Below are 15,452 nucleotides of genomic sequence, written 5' to 3' on the forward strand. Positions count from 1 at the left end.
TTCTTCTTCTTGTTGTTCTTCTTCTGCACAGCTAAACTGGAAGTGGCATTTACAGCTCGCAATAGTGCAGAGTTATCTCAAAGAAAGGGGCCACGGTGTTTCTGTATCTCTATTATGTTGGTGCGGCTTCGGAACTTTTAAATATCTTGATATATCTCGAGAACTACGCATCTGATCAAAAAATATCATAGAACATAAAAAGTGGGAAACTTAATTCTCTACAAAAAAGGTCTCTTAACATTTTGCCATAGCTCGCTTCGTTTCCGAGATATTTGCAGATTTATCTCAACGGAAGGGGCCTGACGGACATATTTCGAGATATTTCTTCTTCTTGTTGTTCTTCTTCTGCACAGCTAAGCTGGAAGTGGCATTTGCGGCTCGCACTAGTACACAGTTATCTCAAAGAAAGGTTCCACGGTGTTTCTGTATCTCTATTATGTTGGTGCGGCTTCGGAACTTTTAAATATCTCGATATATCTCGAAAACTACGCTTCTGATCAAAAAATATCATAGAACATAAATTGTAGGAAACATAATTCTCTACAAAAAACGTCTCTTAACATTTTGCCATAGCTCGCTTCGTTTCCGAGATATTTGCAGATATATCCCAAGGGAAGGGGCCTGACGGACATATTTCGAGATATTTCTTCTTCTTGTTGTTCTTCTTCTGCACAGCTAAGCTGGAAGTGGCATTTGCAGCTCGCAATAGTGCAGAGTTATCTCAAAGAGAGGGGCCACGGTGTTTCTGTATCTCTATTATGTTGGTGCGGCTTCGGAACTTTTAAATATCTTGATATATCTCGAGAACTACGCCTCTGATCGAAAAATATCATAGAACATAAAAAGTAGGAAACTTAATTCTCTACAAAAAAGGTCTCTTAACATTTTGCCATAGCTCGCTTCGTTTCCGAGATATTTGCAGATTTATCTCAAGGGAAGGGGCCTGACGGACATATTTCGAGATATTTCCTCTCCTGCACAGCTAAGCTGGAAGTGGCATTTGCAGCGCGCAATAGTGCAGAGTTATCTCAAAGAAAGGGGCCACGGTGTTTCTGTATCTCTGTTATGTTGGTGCGGCTTCGGAACTTTTAAATATCTTGATATATCTCGAGAACTACGCATCTGATCAAAAAATATCATACTACATAAAAAGTAGGAAACTTAATTCTCTACAAGAAAGGTCTCTTAACATTTTGCCATAGCTCGCTTCGTTTCCGAGATATTTGCAGATTTATCTCAAGGGAAGGGGCCTGACGGACATATTTCGAGATATTTCTTCTTCTTGTTGTTCTTCTTCTGCACAGCTAAGCTGGAAGTGGCATTTGCGGCTCGCACTAGTACACAGTTATCTCAAAGAAAGGGGCCACGGTGTTTCTGTATCTCTATTATGTTGGTGCGGCTTCGGAACTTTTAAATATCTCGATATATCTCGAAAACTACGCTTCTGATCAAAAAATATCATAGAACATAAATTGTAGGAAACATAATTCTCTACAAAAAACGTCTCTTAACATTTTGCCATAGCTCGCTTCGTTTCCGAGATATTTGCAGATATATCCCAAGGGAAGGGGCCTGACGGACATATTTCGAGATATTTCTTCTTCTTGTTGTTCTTCTTCTGCACAGCTAAGCTGGAAGTGGCATTTGCAGGTCGCAATAGTGCAGAGTTATCTCAAAGAAAGGGGCCACGGTGTTTCTGTATCTCTATTATGTTGGTGCGGCTTCGGAACTTTTAAATATCTCGGTATATCTCGAAAACTACGCTTCTGATCAAAAAATATCATAGAGCGTAAATTGTAGGAAACATTATTCTCTACAAAAAAGGTCTCTTAACATTTTGCCATAGCTCGCTTCGTTTCCGAGATATTTGCAGATTTATCTCAAGGGAAGGGTCCTGATGGACATATTTCGAGATATTTCTTCTTCTTGTTGTTCTTCTTCTGCACAGCTAAACTGGAAGTGGCATTTCCAGCTCGCAATCGTGCAGAGTTATCTCAAAGAGAGGGGCCACGGTGTTTCTGTATCTCTATTATGTTGGTGCGGCTTCGGAACTTTTAAATATCTTGATATATCTCGAGAACTACGCCTCTGATCGAAAAATATCATAGAACATAAAAAGTAGGAAACTTAATTCTCTACAAAAAAGGTCTGTTAACATTTTGCCATAGCTCGCTTCGTTTCCGAGATATTTGCAGATTTATCTCAAGGGAAGGGGCCTGACGGACATATTTCGAGATATTTCTTCTTCTTGTTGTTCTTCTTCTGCACAGCTAAGCTGGAAGTGGCATTTGCAGCTCGCAATAGTGCAGAGTTATCTCCAAGAGAGGGGCCACGGTGTTTCTGTATCTCTATTATGTTGGTGCGGCTTCGGAACTTTTAGATATCTTGATATATCTCGAGAACTACGCATCTGATCAAAAACTATCATAGAAGATAAAAAGTAGGAAACTTAATTCTCTACAAAAAAGGTCTCTTAACATTTCGCCATAGCTCGCTTCGTTTCCGAGATATTTGCAGATTTATCTCAAGGGAAGGGGCCTGTCGGACATATTTCGAGATATTTCTTCTTCTTGTTGTTCTTCTTCTGCACAGCTAAACTGGAAGTGGCATTTACAGCTCGCAATAGTGCAGAGTTATCTCAAAGAAAGGGGCCACGGTGTTTCTGTATCTCTATTATGTTGGTGCGGCTTCGGAACTTTTAAGTATCTTGATATATCTCGAGAACTACGCATCTGATCAAAAAATATCATACTACATAAAAAGTGGGAAACTTAATTCTCTACAAAAAAGGTCTCTTAACATTTTGCCATAGCTCGCTTTGTTTCCGAGATATTTGCAGATTTATCTCAAGGGAAGGGGCCTGACGGACATATTTCGAGATATTTCTTCTTCTTGTTGTTCTTCTTCTGCACAGCTAAGCTGGAAGTGGCATTTGCAGCGCGCAATAGTGCAGAGTTATCTCAAAGAAAGGGGCCACGGTGTTTCTGTATCTCTGTTATGTTGGTGCGGCTTCGGAACTTTTAAATATCTTGATATATCTCGAGAACTACTCATCTGATCAAAAAATATCATACTACATAAAAAGTAGGAAACTTAATTCTCTACAAGAAAGGTCTCTAAACATTTTGCCATAGCTCGCTTCGTTTCCGAGATATTTGCAGATTTATCTCAAGGGAAGGGGCCTGACGGACATATTTCGAGATATTTCTTCTTCTTGTTGTTCTTCTTCTGCACAGCTAAGCTGGAAGTGGCATTTGCAGCTCGCAATAGTGCAGAGTTATCTCCAAGAGAGGGGCCACGGTGTTTCTGTATCTCTATTATGTTGGTGCGGCTTCGGAACTTTTAAATATCTTGATATATCTCGAGAACTACGCATCTGATCAAAAAATATCATACTACATAAAAAGTAGGAAACTTAATTCTCTACAAGAGAGGTCTCTAAACATTTTGCCATAGCTCGCTTCGTTTCCGAGATATTTGCAGATTTATCTCAAGGGAAGGGGCCTGACGGACATATTTCGAGATATTTCTTCTTCTTGTTGTTCTTCTTCTGCACAGCTAAACTGGAAGTGGCATTTACAGCTCGCAATAGTGCAGAGTTATCTCAAAGAAAGGGGCCACGGTGTTTCTGTATCTCTATTATGTTGGTGCGGCTTCGGAACTTTTAAGTATCTTGATATATCTCGAGAACTACGCATCTGATCAAAAAATATCATACTACATAAAAAGTGGGAAACTTAATTCTCTACAAAAAAGGTCTCTTAACATTTTGCCATAGCTCGCTTCGTTTCCGAGATATTTGCAGATTTATCTCAAGGGAAGGGGCCTGACGGACATATTTCGAGATATTTCTTCTTCTTGTTGTTCTTCTTCTGCACAGCTAAACTGGAAGTGGCATTTACAGCTCGCAATAGTGCAGAGTTATCTCAAAGAAAGGGGCCACGGTGTTTCTGTATCTCTATTATGTTGGTGCGGCTTCGGAACTTTTAAGTATCTTGATATATCTCGAGAACTACGCATCTGATCAAAAAATATCATACTACATAAAAAGTGGGAAACTTAATTCTCTACAAAAAAGGTCTCTTAACATTTTGCCATAGCTCGCTTCGTTTCCGAGATATTTGCAGATTTATCTCAAGGGAAGGGGCCTGACGGACATATTTCGAGATATTTCTTCTTCTTGTTGTTCTTCTTCTGCACAGCTAAGCTGGAAGTGGCATTTGCAGCTCGCAATAGTGCAGAGTTATCTCAAAGAGAGGGGCCACGGTGTTTGTGTATCTCTATTATGTTGGTGCGGCTTCGGAACTTTTAGATATCTTGATATATCTCGAGAACTACGCATCTGATCAAAAACTATCATAGAAGATAAAAAGTAGGAAACTTAATTCTCTACAAAAAAGGTCTCTTAACATTTCGCCATAGCTCGCTTCGTTTCCGAGATATTTGCAGATTTATCTCAAGGGAAGGGACCTGTCGGACATATTTCGAGATATTTCTTCTTCTTGTTGTTCTTCTTCTGCACAGCTAAACTGGAAGTGGCATTTACAGCTCGCAATAGTGCAGAGTTATCTCAAAGAAAGGGGCCACGGTGTTTCTGTATCTCTATTATGTTGGTGCGGCTTCGGAACTTTTAAGTATCTTGATATATCTCGAGAACTACGCATCTGATCAAAAAATATCATACTACATAAAAAGTGGGAAACTTAATTCTCTACAAAAAAGGTCTCTTAACATTTTGCCATAGCTCGCTTCGTTTCCGAGATATTTGCAGATTTATCTCAACGGAAGGGGCCTGACGGACATATTTCGAGATATTTCTTCTTCTTGTTGTTCTTCTTCTGCACAGCTAAGCTGGAAGTGGCATTTGCAGCTCGCAATAGTGCAGAGTTATCTCAAAGAGAGGGGCCACGGTGTTTCTGTATCTCTATTATGTTGGTGCGGCTTCGGAACTTTTAGATATCTTGATATATCTCGAGAACTACGCATCTGATCAAAAACTATCATAGAAGATAAAAAGTAGGAAACTTAATTCTCTACAAAAAAGGTCTCTTAACATTTCGCCATAGCTCGCTTCGTTTCCGAGATATTTGCAGATTTATCTCAAGGGAAGGGGCCTGTCGGACATATTTCGAGATATTTCTTCTTCTTGTTGTTCTTCTTCTGCACAGCTAAACTGGAAGTGGCATTTACAGCTCGCAATAGTGCAGAGTTATCTCAAAGAAAGGGGCCACGGTGTTTCTGTATCTCTATTATGTTGGTGCGGCTTCGGAACTTTTAAGTATCTTGATATATCTCGAGAACTACGCATCTGATCAAAAAATATCATACTACATAAAAAGTGGGAAACTTAATTCTCTACAAAAAAGGTCTCTTAACATTTTGCCATAGCTCGCTTTGTTTCCGAGATATTTGCAGATTTATCTCAAGGGAAGGGGCCTGACGGACATATTTCGAGATATTTCTTCTTCTTGTTGTTCTTCTTCTGCACAGCTAAGCTGGAAGTGGCATTTGCAGCGCGCAATAGTGCAGAGTTATCTCAAAGAAAGGGGCCACGGTGTTTCTGTATCTCTGTTATGTTGGTGCGGCTTCGGAACTTTGAAATATCTTGATATATCTCGAGAACTACTCATCTGATCAAAAAATATCATACTACATAAAAAGTAGGAAACTTAATTCTCTACAAGAAAGGTCTCTAAACATTTTGCCATAGCTCGCTTCGTTTCCGAGATATTTGCAGATTTATCTCAAGGGAAGGGGCCTGACGGACATATTTCGAGATATTTCTTCTCCTTGTTGTTCTTCTTCTGCACAGCTAAGCTGGAAGTGGCATTTGCAGCTCGCAATAGTGCAGAGTTATCTCCAAGAGAGGGGCCACGGTGTTTCTGTATCTCTATTATGTTGGTGCGGCTTCGGAACTTTTAAATATCTTGATATATCTCGAGAACTACGCATCTGATCAAAAAATATCATACTACATAAAAAGTAGGAAACTTAATTCTCTACAAGAGAGGTCTCTAAACATTTTGCCATAGCTCGCTTCGTTTCCGAGATATTTGCAGATTTATCTCAAGGGAAGGGGCCTGACGGACATATTTCGAGATATTTCTTCTTCTTGTTGTTCTTCTTCTGCACAGCTAAACTGGAAGTGGCATTTACAGCTCGCAATAGTGCAGAGTTATCTCAAAGAAAGGGGCCACGGTGTTTCTGTATCTCTATTATGTTGGTGCGGCTTCGGAACTTTTAAGTATCTTGATATATCTCGAGAACTACGCATCTGATCAAAAAATATCATACTACATAAAAAGTGGGAAACTTAATTCTCTACAAAAAAGGTCTCTTAACATTTTGCCATAGCTCGCTTCGTTTCCGAGATATTTGCAGATTTATCTCAAGGGAAGGGGCCTGACGGACATATTTCGAGATATTTCTTCTTCTTGTTGTTCTTCTTCTGCACAGCTAAGCTGGAAGTGGCATTTGCAGCTCGCAATAGTGCAGAGTTATCTCAAAGAGAGGGGCCACGGTGTTTCTGTATCTCTATTATGTTGGTGCGGCTTCGGAACTTTTAGATATCTTGATATATCTCGAGAACTACGCATCTGATCAAAAACTATCATAGAAGATAAAAAGTAGGAAACTTAATTCTCTACAAAAAAGGTCTCTTAACATTTCGCCATAGCTCGCTTCGTTTCCGAGATATTTGCAGATTTATCTCAAGGGAAGGGGCCTGTCGGACATATTTCGAGATATTTCTTCTTCTTGTTGTTCTTCTTCTGCACAGCTAAACTGGAAGTGGCATTTACAGCTCGCAATAGTGCAGAGTTATCTCAAAGAAAGGGGCCACGGTGTTTCTGTATCTCTATTATGTTGGTGCGGCTTCGGAACTTTTAAGTATCTTGATATATCTCGAGAACTACGCATCTGATCAAAAAATATCATACTACATAAAAAGTGGGAAACTTAATTCTCTACAAAAAAGGTCTCTTAACATTTTGCCATAGCTCGCTTCGTTTCCGAGATATTTGCAGATTTATCTCAACGGAAGGGGCCTGACGGACATATTTCGGGATATTTCTTCTTCTTGTTGTTCTTCTTCTGCACAGCTAAGCTGGAAGTGGCATTTGCAGCTCGCAATAGTGCAGAGTTATCTCAAAGAGAGGGGCCACGGTGTTTCTGTATCTCTATTATGTTGGTGCGGCTTCGGAACTTTTAAATATCTTGATATATCTCGAGAACTACGCATCTGATCAAAAAACATCATACTACATAAAAAGTAGGAAACTTAATTCTCTACAAGAGAGGTCTCTATACATTTTGCCATAGCTCGCTTCGTTTCCGAGATATTTGCAGATTTATCTCAAGGGAAGGGGCCTGTCGGACATATTTCGAGATATTTCTTCTTCTTGTTGTTCTTCTTCTGCACAGCTAAGCTGGAAGTGGCATTTGCAGCTCGCAATAGTGCAGAGTTATCTCAAAGAGAGGGGCCACGGTGTTTGTGTATCTCTATTATGTTGGTGCGGCTTCGGAACTTTTAGATATCTTGATATATCTCGAGAACTACGCATCTGATCAAAAACTATCATAGAAGATAAAAAGTAGGAAACTTAATTCTCTACAAAAAAGGTCTCTTAACATTTCGCCATAGCTCGCTTCGTTTCCGAGATATTTGCAGATTTATCTCAAGGGAAGGGGCCTGACGGACATGTTTCGAGATATTTCTTCTTCTTGTTGTTCTTCTTCTGCACAGCTAAGCTGGAAGTGGCATTTGCAGCGCGCAATAGTGCAGAGTTATCTCAAAGAAAGGGGCCACGGTGTTTCTGTATCTCTGTTATGTTGGTGCGGCTTCGGAACTTTTAAATATCTTGATATATCTCGAGAACTACGCATCTGATCAAAAAATATCATACTACATAAAAAGTAGGAAACTTAATTCTCTACAAGAAAGGTCTCTAAACATTTTGCCATAGCTCGCTTCGTTTCCGAGATATTTGCAGATTTATCTCAAGGGAAGGGGCCTGACGGACATATTTCGAGATATTTCTTCTTCTTGTTGTTCTTCTTCTGCACAGCTAAGCTGGAAGTGGCATTTGCAGCTCGCAATAGTGCAGAGTTATCTCAAAGAGAGGGGCCACGGTGTTTCTGTATCTCTATTATGTTGGTGCGGCTTCGGAACTTTTAAATATCTTGATATATCTCGAGAACTACGCATCTGATCAAAAAATATCATACTACATAAAAAGTAGGAAACTTAATTCTCTACAAGAGAGGTCTCTAAACATTTTGCCATAGCTCGCTTCGTTTCCGAGATATTTGCAGATTTATCTCAAGGGAAGGGGCCTGACGGACATATTTCGAGATATTTCTTCTTCTTGTTGTTCTTCTTCTGCACAGCTAAACTGGAAGTGGCATTTACAGCTCGCAATAGTGCAGAGTTATCTCAAAGAAAGGGGCCACGGTGTTTCTGTATCTCTATTATGTTGGTGCGGCTTCGGAACTTTTAAATATCTTGATATATCTCGAGAACTACGCATCTGATCAAAAAATATCATAGAACATAAAAAGTGGGAAACTTAATTCTCTACAAAAAAGGTCTCTTAACATTTTGCCATAGCTCGCTTCGTTTCCGAGATATTTGCAGATTTATCTCAAGGGAAGGGGCCTGACGGACATATTTCGAGATATTTCTTCTTCTTGTTGTTCTTCTTCTGCACAGCTAAACTGGAAGTGGCATTTACAGCTCGCAATAGTGCAGAGTTATCTCAAAGAAAGGGGCCACGGTGTTTCTGTATCTCTATTATGTTGGTGCGGCTTCGGAACTTTTAAATATCTTGATATATCTCGAGAACTCCGCATCTGATCAAAAAATATCATAGAAGATAAAAAGTAGGAAACTTAATTCTCTACAAAAAAGGTCTCTTAACATTTTGCCATAGCTCGCTTCGTTTCCGAGATATTTGCAGATTTATCTCAAGGGAAGGGGCCTGACGGACATATTTCGAGATATTTCTTCTTCTTGTTGTTCTTCTTCTGCACAGCTAAGCTGGAAGTGGCATTTGCGGCTCGCACTAGTGCAGAGTTATCTCAAAGAAAGGGGCCACGGTGTTTCTGTATCCCTATTATGTTGGTGCGGCTTCGGAACTTTTAAATATCTCGATATATCTCGAAAACTACGCTTCTGATCAAAAAATATCATAGAACCTAAATTGTAGGAAACGTAATTCTCTACAAAAAAGGTCTCTTAACATTTTGCCATAGGTCACTTCGTTTCCGAGATATTTGCAGATATATCTCAAGGGAAGGGGCCTGACGGACATATTTCGAGATATTTCTTCTTCTTGTTGTTCTTCTTCTGCACAGCTAAGCTGGAAGTGGCATTTACAGCTCGCAATAGTGCAGAGTTATATCAAAGAAAGGGGCCACGGTGTTTCTGTATCTCTATTATGTTGGTGCGGCTTCGGAACTTTTAAATATCTTGATATATCTCGAGAACTACGCATCTGATCAAAAAATATCATAGAACATGAAAAGTAGGAAACTTAATTCTCTACAAAAAAGGTCTCTTAACATTTTGCCATAGCTCTCTTCGTTTCCGAGATATTTGCAGATTTATCTCAAGGGAAGGGGCCTGACGGACATATTTCGCGATATTTCTTCTTCTTGTTGTTCTTCTTCTGCACAGCTAAGCTGGAAGTGGCATTTGCAGCTCGCAATAGTGCTGAGTTATCTCAAAGAAAGGGGCCACGGGGTTTCTGTATCTCTGTTATGTTGGTGCGGCTTCGGAACTTTTAAATATCTTGATATATCTCGAGAACTACGCATCTGATCAAAAAATATCATACTACATAAAAAGTAGGAAACTTAATTCTCTACAAGAGAGGTCTCTAAACATTTTGCCATAGCTCGCTTCGTTTCCGAGATATTTGCAGATTTATCTCAAGGGAAGGGGCCTGACGGACATATTTCGAGATATTTCTTCTTCTTGTTGTTCTTCTTCTGCACAGCTAAGCTGGAAGTGGCATTTGCAGCTCGCAATAGTGCAGAGTTATCTCAAAGAGAGGGGCCACGGTGTTTCTGTATCTCTATTATGTTGGTGCGGCTTCGGAACTTTTAGATATCTTGATATATCTCGAGAACTACGCATCTGATCAAAAAATATCATAGAAGATGAAAAGTAGGAAACTTAATTCTCTACAAAAAAGGTCTCTTAACATTTCGCCATAGCTCGCTTCGTTTCCGAGATATTTGCAGATTTATCTCAAGGGAAGGGGCCTGTCGGACATATTTCGAGATATTTCTTCTTCTTGTTGTTCTTCTTCTGCACAGCTAAGCTGGAAGTGGCATTTGCGGCTCGCACTAGTGCAGAGTTATCTCAAAGAAAGGGGCCACGGTGTTTCTGTATCTCTATTATGTTGGTGCGGCTTCGGAACTTTTAAATATCTTGATATATCTCGAGAACTACGCCTCTGATCGAAAAATATCATAGAACATAAAAAGTAGGAAACTTAATTCTCTACAAAAAAGGTCTCTTTACATTTTGCCATAGCTCGCTTCGTTTCCGAGATATTTGCAGATACATCTCAAGGGAAGGGGCCTGACGGACATATTTCGAGATATTTCTTCTTCTTGTTGTTCTTCTTCTGCACAGCTAAACTGGAAGTGGCATTTACAGCTTGCAATAGTGCAGAGTTATCTCAAAGAAAGGGGCCACGGTGTTTCTGTATCTCTATTATGTTGGTGCGGCTTCGGAACTTTTAAATATCTTGATATATCTCGAGAACTACGCATCTGATCAAAAAATATCATAGAACCTAAAAAGTGGGAAACTTAATTCTCTACAAAAAAGGTCTCTTAACATTTTGCCATAGCCCGCTTCGTTTCCGAGATATTTGCAGATTTATCTCAAGGGAAGGGGCCTGACGGACATATTTCGAGATATTTCTTCTTCTTGTTGTTCTTCTTCTGCACAGCTAAACTGGAAGTGGCATTTACAGCTCGCAATAGTGCAGAGTTATCTCAAAGAAAGGGGCCACGGTGTTTCTGTATCTCTATTATGTTGGCGCGGCTTCGGAACTTTTAAATATCTTGATATATCTCGAGAACTACGCATCTGATCAAAAAATATCATAGAACATAAAAAGTAGGAAACTTAATTCTCTACAAAAAAGGTCTCTTAACATTTTGCCATAGCTCGCTTCGTTTCCGAGATATTTGCAGATTTATCTCAAGGGAAGGGGCCTGACGGACATATTTCGAGATATTTCTTCTTCTTGTTGTTCTTCTTCTGCACAGCTAAGCTGGAAGTGGCATTTGCGGCTCGCACTAGAGCAGAGTTATCTCAGAGAAAGGGGCCACGGTGTTTCTGTATCCCTATTATGTTGGTGCGGCTTCGGAACTTTTAAATATCTCGATATATCTCGAAAACTACGCTTCTGATCAAAAATTATCATAGAACATAAATTGTAGGAAACATAATTCTCTACAAAAAACGTCTCTTAACATTTTGCCATAGCTCGCTTCGTTTCCGAGATATTTGCAGATTCAGCTCAAAGGAACGGGCCTGACGGACATATTTCGAGATACTTCTTCTTCTTCTTGTTCTTCCTCTGCACAGCTAAGCTGGAAGTGGCATTTGCAGCTCGCAATAGTGCAGAGTTATCTCAAAGAAAGGGGCCACGGTGTTTCTGTATCTCTATTATGTTGGTGCGGCTTCGGAACTTTTAAATATCTCGATATATCTCGAAAACTACGCTTCTGATCTAAAAATATCATAGAACATAAATTGTAGGAAACATAATTCGCTACAAAAAAGGTCTCTCAACATTTTGCCATAGCTCGCTTCGTTTCCGAGATATTTGCAGATATATCTCAAGGGCAGGGGCCTGACGGACATATTTCGAGATATTTCTTCTTCTTGTTGTTCTTCTTCTGCACAGCTAAGCTGGAAGTGGCATTTACAGCTCGCAATAGTGCAGAGTTATCTCAAAGAAAGGGGCCACGGTGTTTCTGTATCTCTATTATGTTGGTGCGGCTTCGGAACTTTTAAATATCTTGATATATCTCGAGAACTACGCATCTGATCAAAAAATATCATAGAGCATAAAAAGTAGGAAACTTAATTCTCTACAAAAAAGGTCTCTTAACATTTTGCCATAGCTCGCTTCGTTTCCGAGATATTTGCAGATTTATCTCAAGGGAAGGGGCCTGACGGACATATTTCGAGATATTTCTTCTTCTTGTTGTTCTTCTTCTGCACAGCTAAGCTGGAAGTGGCATTTGCGGCTCGCACTATTGCAGAGTTATCTCAAAGAAAGGGGCCACGGTGTTTCTGTATCTCTATTATGTTGGTGCGGCTTCGGAACTTTTAAATATCTTGATATATCTCGAGAACTGCGCATCTGATCAAAAAATATCATAGAACATAAAAAGTAGGAAACTTAATTCTCTACAAAAAAGGTCTCTTAACATTTTGCCATAGCTCGCTTCGTTTCCGAGATATTTGCAGATATATCTCAAGGGAAGGGGCCTGACGGACATATTTCGAGATATTTCTTCTTCTTGTTGTTCTTCTTCTGCACAGCTAAGCTGGAAGTGGCATTTGCGGCTCGCACTAGTGCAGAGTTATCTCAAAGAAAGGGGCCACGGTGTTTCTGTATCTCTATTATGTTGGTGCGGCTTCGGAACTTTTAAATATCTCGATATATCTCGAAAACTACGCTTCTGATAAAAAAATATCATAGAACATAAATTGTAGGAAACATAATTCTCTACAAAAAACGTCTCTTAACATTTTGCCATAGCTCGCTTCGTTTCCGAGATATTTGCAGATTCAGCTCAAAGGAACGGGCCTGACGGACATATTTCGAGATACTTCTTTTTCTTGTTGTTCTTCCTCTGCACAGCTAAGCTGGAAGTGGCATTTGCAGCTCGCAATAGTGCAGAGTTATCTCAAAGAAAGGGGCCACGGTGTTTCTGTATCTCTATTATGTTGGTGCGGCTTCGGAACTTTTAAATATCTTGATATATCTCGAGAACTACGCATCTGATCAAAAAATATCATAGAACATAAAAAGTAGGAAACTTAATTCTCTACAAAAAAGGTCTCTTAATATTTTGCCATAGCTCGCTTCGTTTCCGAGATATTTGCAGATTTATCTCAAGGGAAGGGGCCTGACGGACATATTTCGAGATATTTCTTCTTCTTGTTGTTCTTCTTCTGCACAGCTAAGCTGGAAGTGGCATTTGCGGCTCGCACTAGTGCAGAGTTATCTCAAAGAAAGGGGCCACGGTGTTTCTGTATCTCTATTATGTTCGTGCGGCTTCGGAACTTTTAAATATCTCGATATATCTCGAAAACTACGCTTCTGATCAAAAAATATCATAGAACATAAAAAGTAGGAAACTTAATTCTCTACAAAAAAGGTCTCTTAACATTTTGCCATAGCTCGCTTCGTTTCCGAGATATTTGCAGATTTATCTCAAGGGAAGGGGCCTGACGGACATATTTCGAGATATTTCTTCTTCTTGTTGTTCTTCTTCTGCACAGCTAAGCTGGAAGTGGCATTTGCGGCTCGCACTATTGCAGAGTTATCTCAAAGAAAGGGGCCACGGTGTTTCTGTATCTCTATTATGTTGGTGCGGCTTCGGAACTTTTAAATATCTCGATATATCTCGAAAACTACGCTTCTGATCAAAAAATATCATAGAACATAAATTGTAGGAAACATAATTCTCTACAAAAAAGGTCTCTCAACATTTTGCCATAGCTCGCTTCGTTTCCGAGATATTTGCAGATATATCTCAAGGGCAGGGGCCTGACGGACATATTTCGAGATATTTCTTCTTCTTGTTGTTCTTCTTCTGCACAGCTAAGCTGGAAGTGGCATTTACAGCTCGCAATAGTGCAGAGTTATCTCAAAGAAAGGGGCCACGGTGTTTCTGTATCTCTATTATGTTGGTGCGGCTTCGGAACTTTTAAATATCTTGATATATCTCGAGAACTGCGCATCTGATCAAAAAATATCATAGAACATAAAAAGTAGAAAACTTAATTCTCTACAAAAAAGGTCTCTTAACATTTTGCCATAGCTCGCTTCGTTTCCGAGATATTTGCAGATTTATCTCAAGGGAAGGGCCTAACGGACATATTTCGAGATATTTCTTCTTCTTGTTGTTCTTCTTCTGCACAGCTAAGCTGGAAGTGGCATTTGCGGCTCGCACTATTGCAGAGTTATCTCAAAGAAAGGGGCCACGGTGTTTCTGTATCTCTATTATGTTGGTGCGGCTTCGGAACTTTTAAATATCTTGATATATCTCGAGAACTACGCATCTGATCAAAAAATATCATCGAACGTAAAAAGTAGGAAACTTAATTCTCTACAAAAAAGGTCTCTTAACATTTTGCCATAGCTCTCTTCGTTTCCGAGATATTTGCAGATTTATCTCAAGGGAAGGGGCCTGACGGACATATTTCGGGATATTTCTTCTTCTTGTTGTTCTTCTTCTGCACAGCTAAGCTCGAAGTGGCATTTGCAGCTCGCAATAGTGCAGAGTTATCTCAAAGAAAGAGGCCACGGTGTTTCTGTACCTCTATTATGTTGGTGCAGCTTCGGAACTTTTAAATATCTTGATATATCTCGAGAACTACGCATCTGATCAAAAAATATCATCGAACATAAAAAGTAGGAAACTTAATTCTCTACAAAAAAGGTCTCTTAACATTTTGCCATAGCTCTCTTCGTTTCCGAGATATTTACAGATTCAGCTCAAAGGAACTGGCCTGACGGACATATTTCGAGATATTTCTTCTTCTTGTTGTTCTTCCTCTGCACAGCTAAGCTGGAAGTGGCATTTGCAGCTCGCAATAGTGCAGAGTTATCTCAAAGAAAGGGGCCACCGTGTTTCTGTATCTCTATTATGTTGGTGCGGCTTCGGAACTTTTAAATATCTTGATATATCTCGAGAACTACGCATCTGATCAAAAAATATCATACTACATAAAAAGTAGGAAACTTAATTCTCTACAAGAAAGGTCTCTAAACATTTTGCCATAGCTCGCTTCGTTTCCGAGATATTTGCAGATTTATCTCAAGGGAAGGGGCCTGACGGACATATTTCGAGATATTTCTTCTTCTTGTTGTTCTTCTTCTGCACAGCGAAGCTGGAAGTGGCATCTGCAGCTCGCAATAGTGCAGAGTTATCTCAAAGAAAGGGGCCACCGTGTTTCTGTATCTCTATTATGTTGGTGCGGCTTCGGAACTTTTAAATATCTCGATATATCTCGAAAACTACGCTTCTGATCAAAAAATATCATAGAACATAAAAAGTAGGAAACTTAATTCTCTATAAAAAAGGTCTCTTAACATTTTGCCATAGCTCGCTTCGTTTCCGAGATATTTGCAGATATATCTCAAGGGAAGGGGCCTAACGGACATATTTCGAGATATTTCTTCTTCTTG

This window comes from Osmia lignaria, unplaced genomic scaffold (genome assembly GCF_051020975.1).
Source record: "Osmia lignaria lignaria isolate PbOS001 unplaced genomic scaffold, iyOsmLign1 scaffold0005, whole genome shotgun sequence".
In the NCBI taxonomy this organism is placed as follows: Eukaryota; Metazoa; Arthropoda; class Insecta; order Hymenoptera; family Megachilidae; genus Osmia; species Osmia lignaria.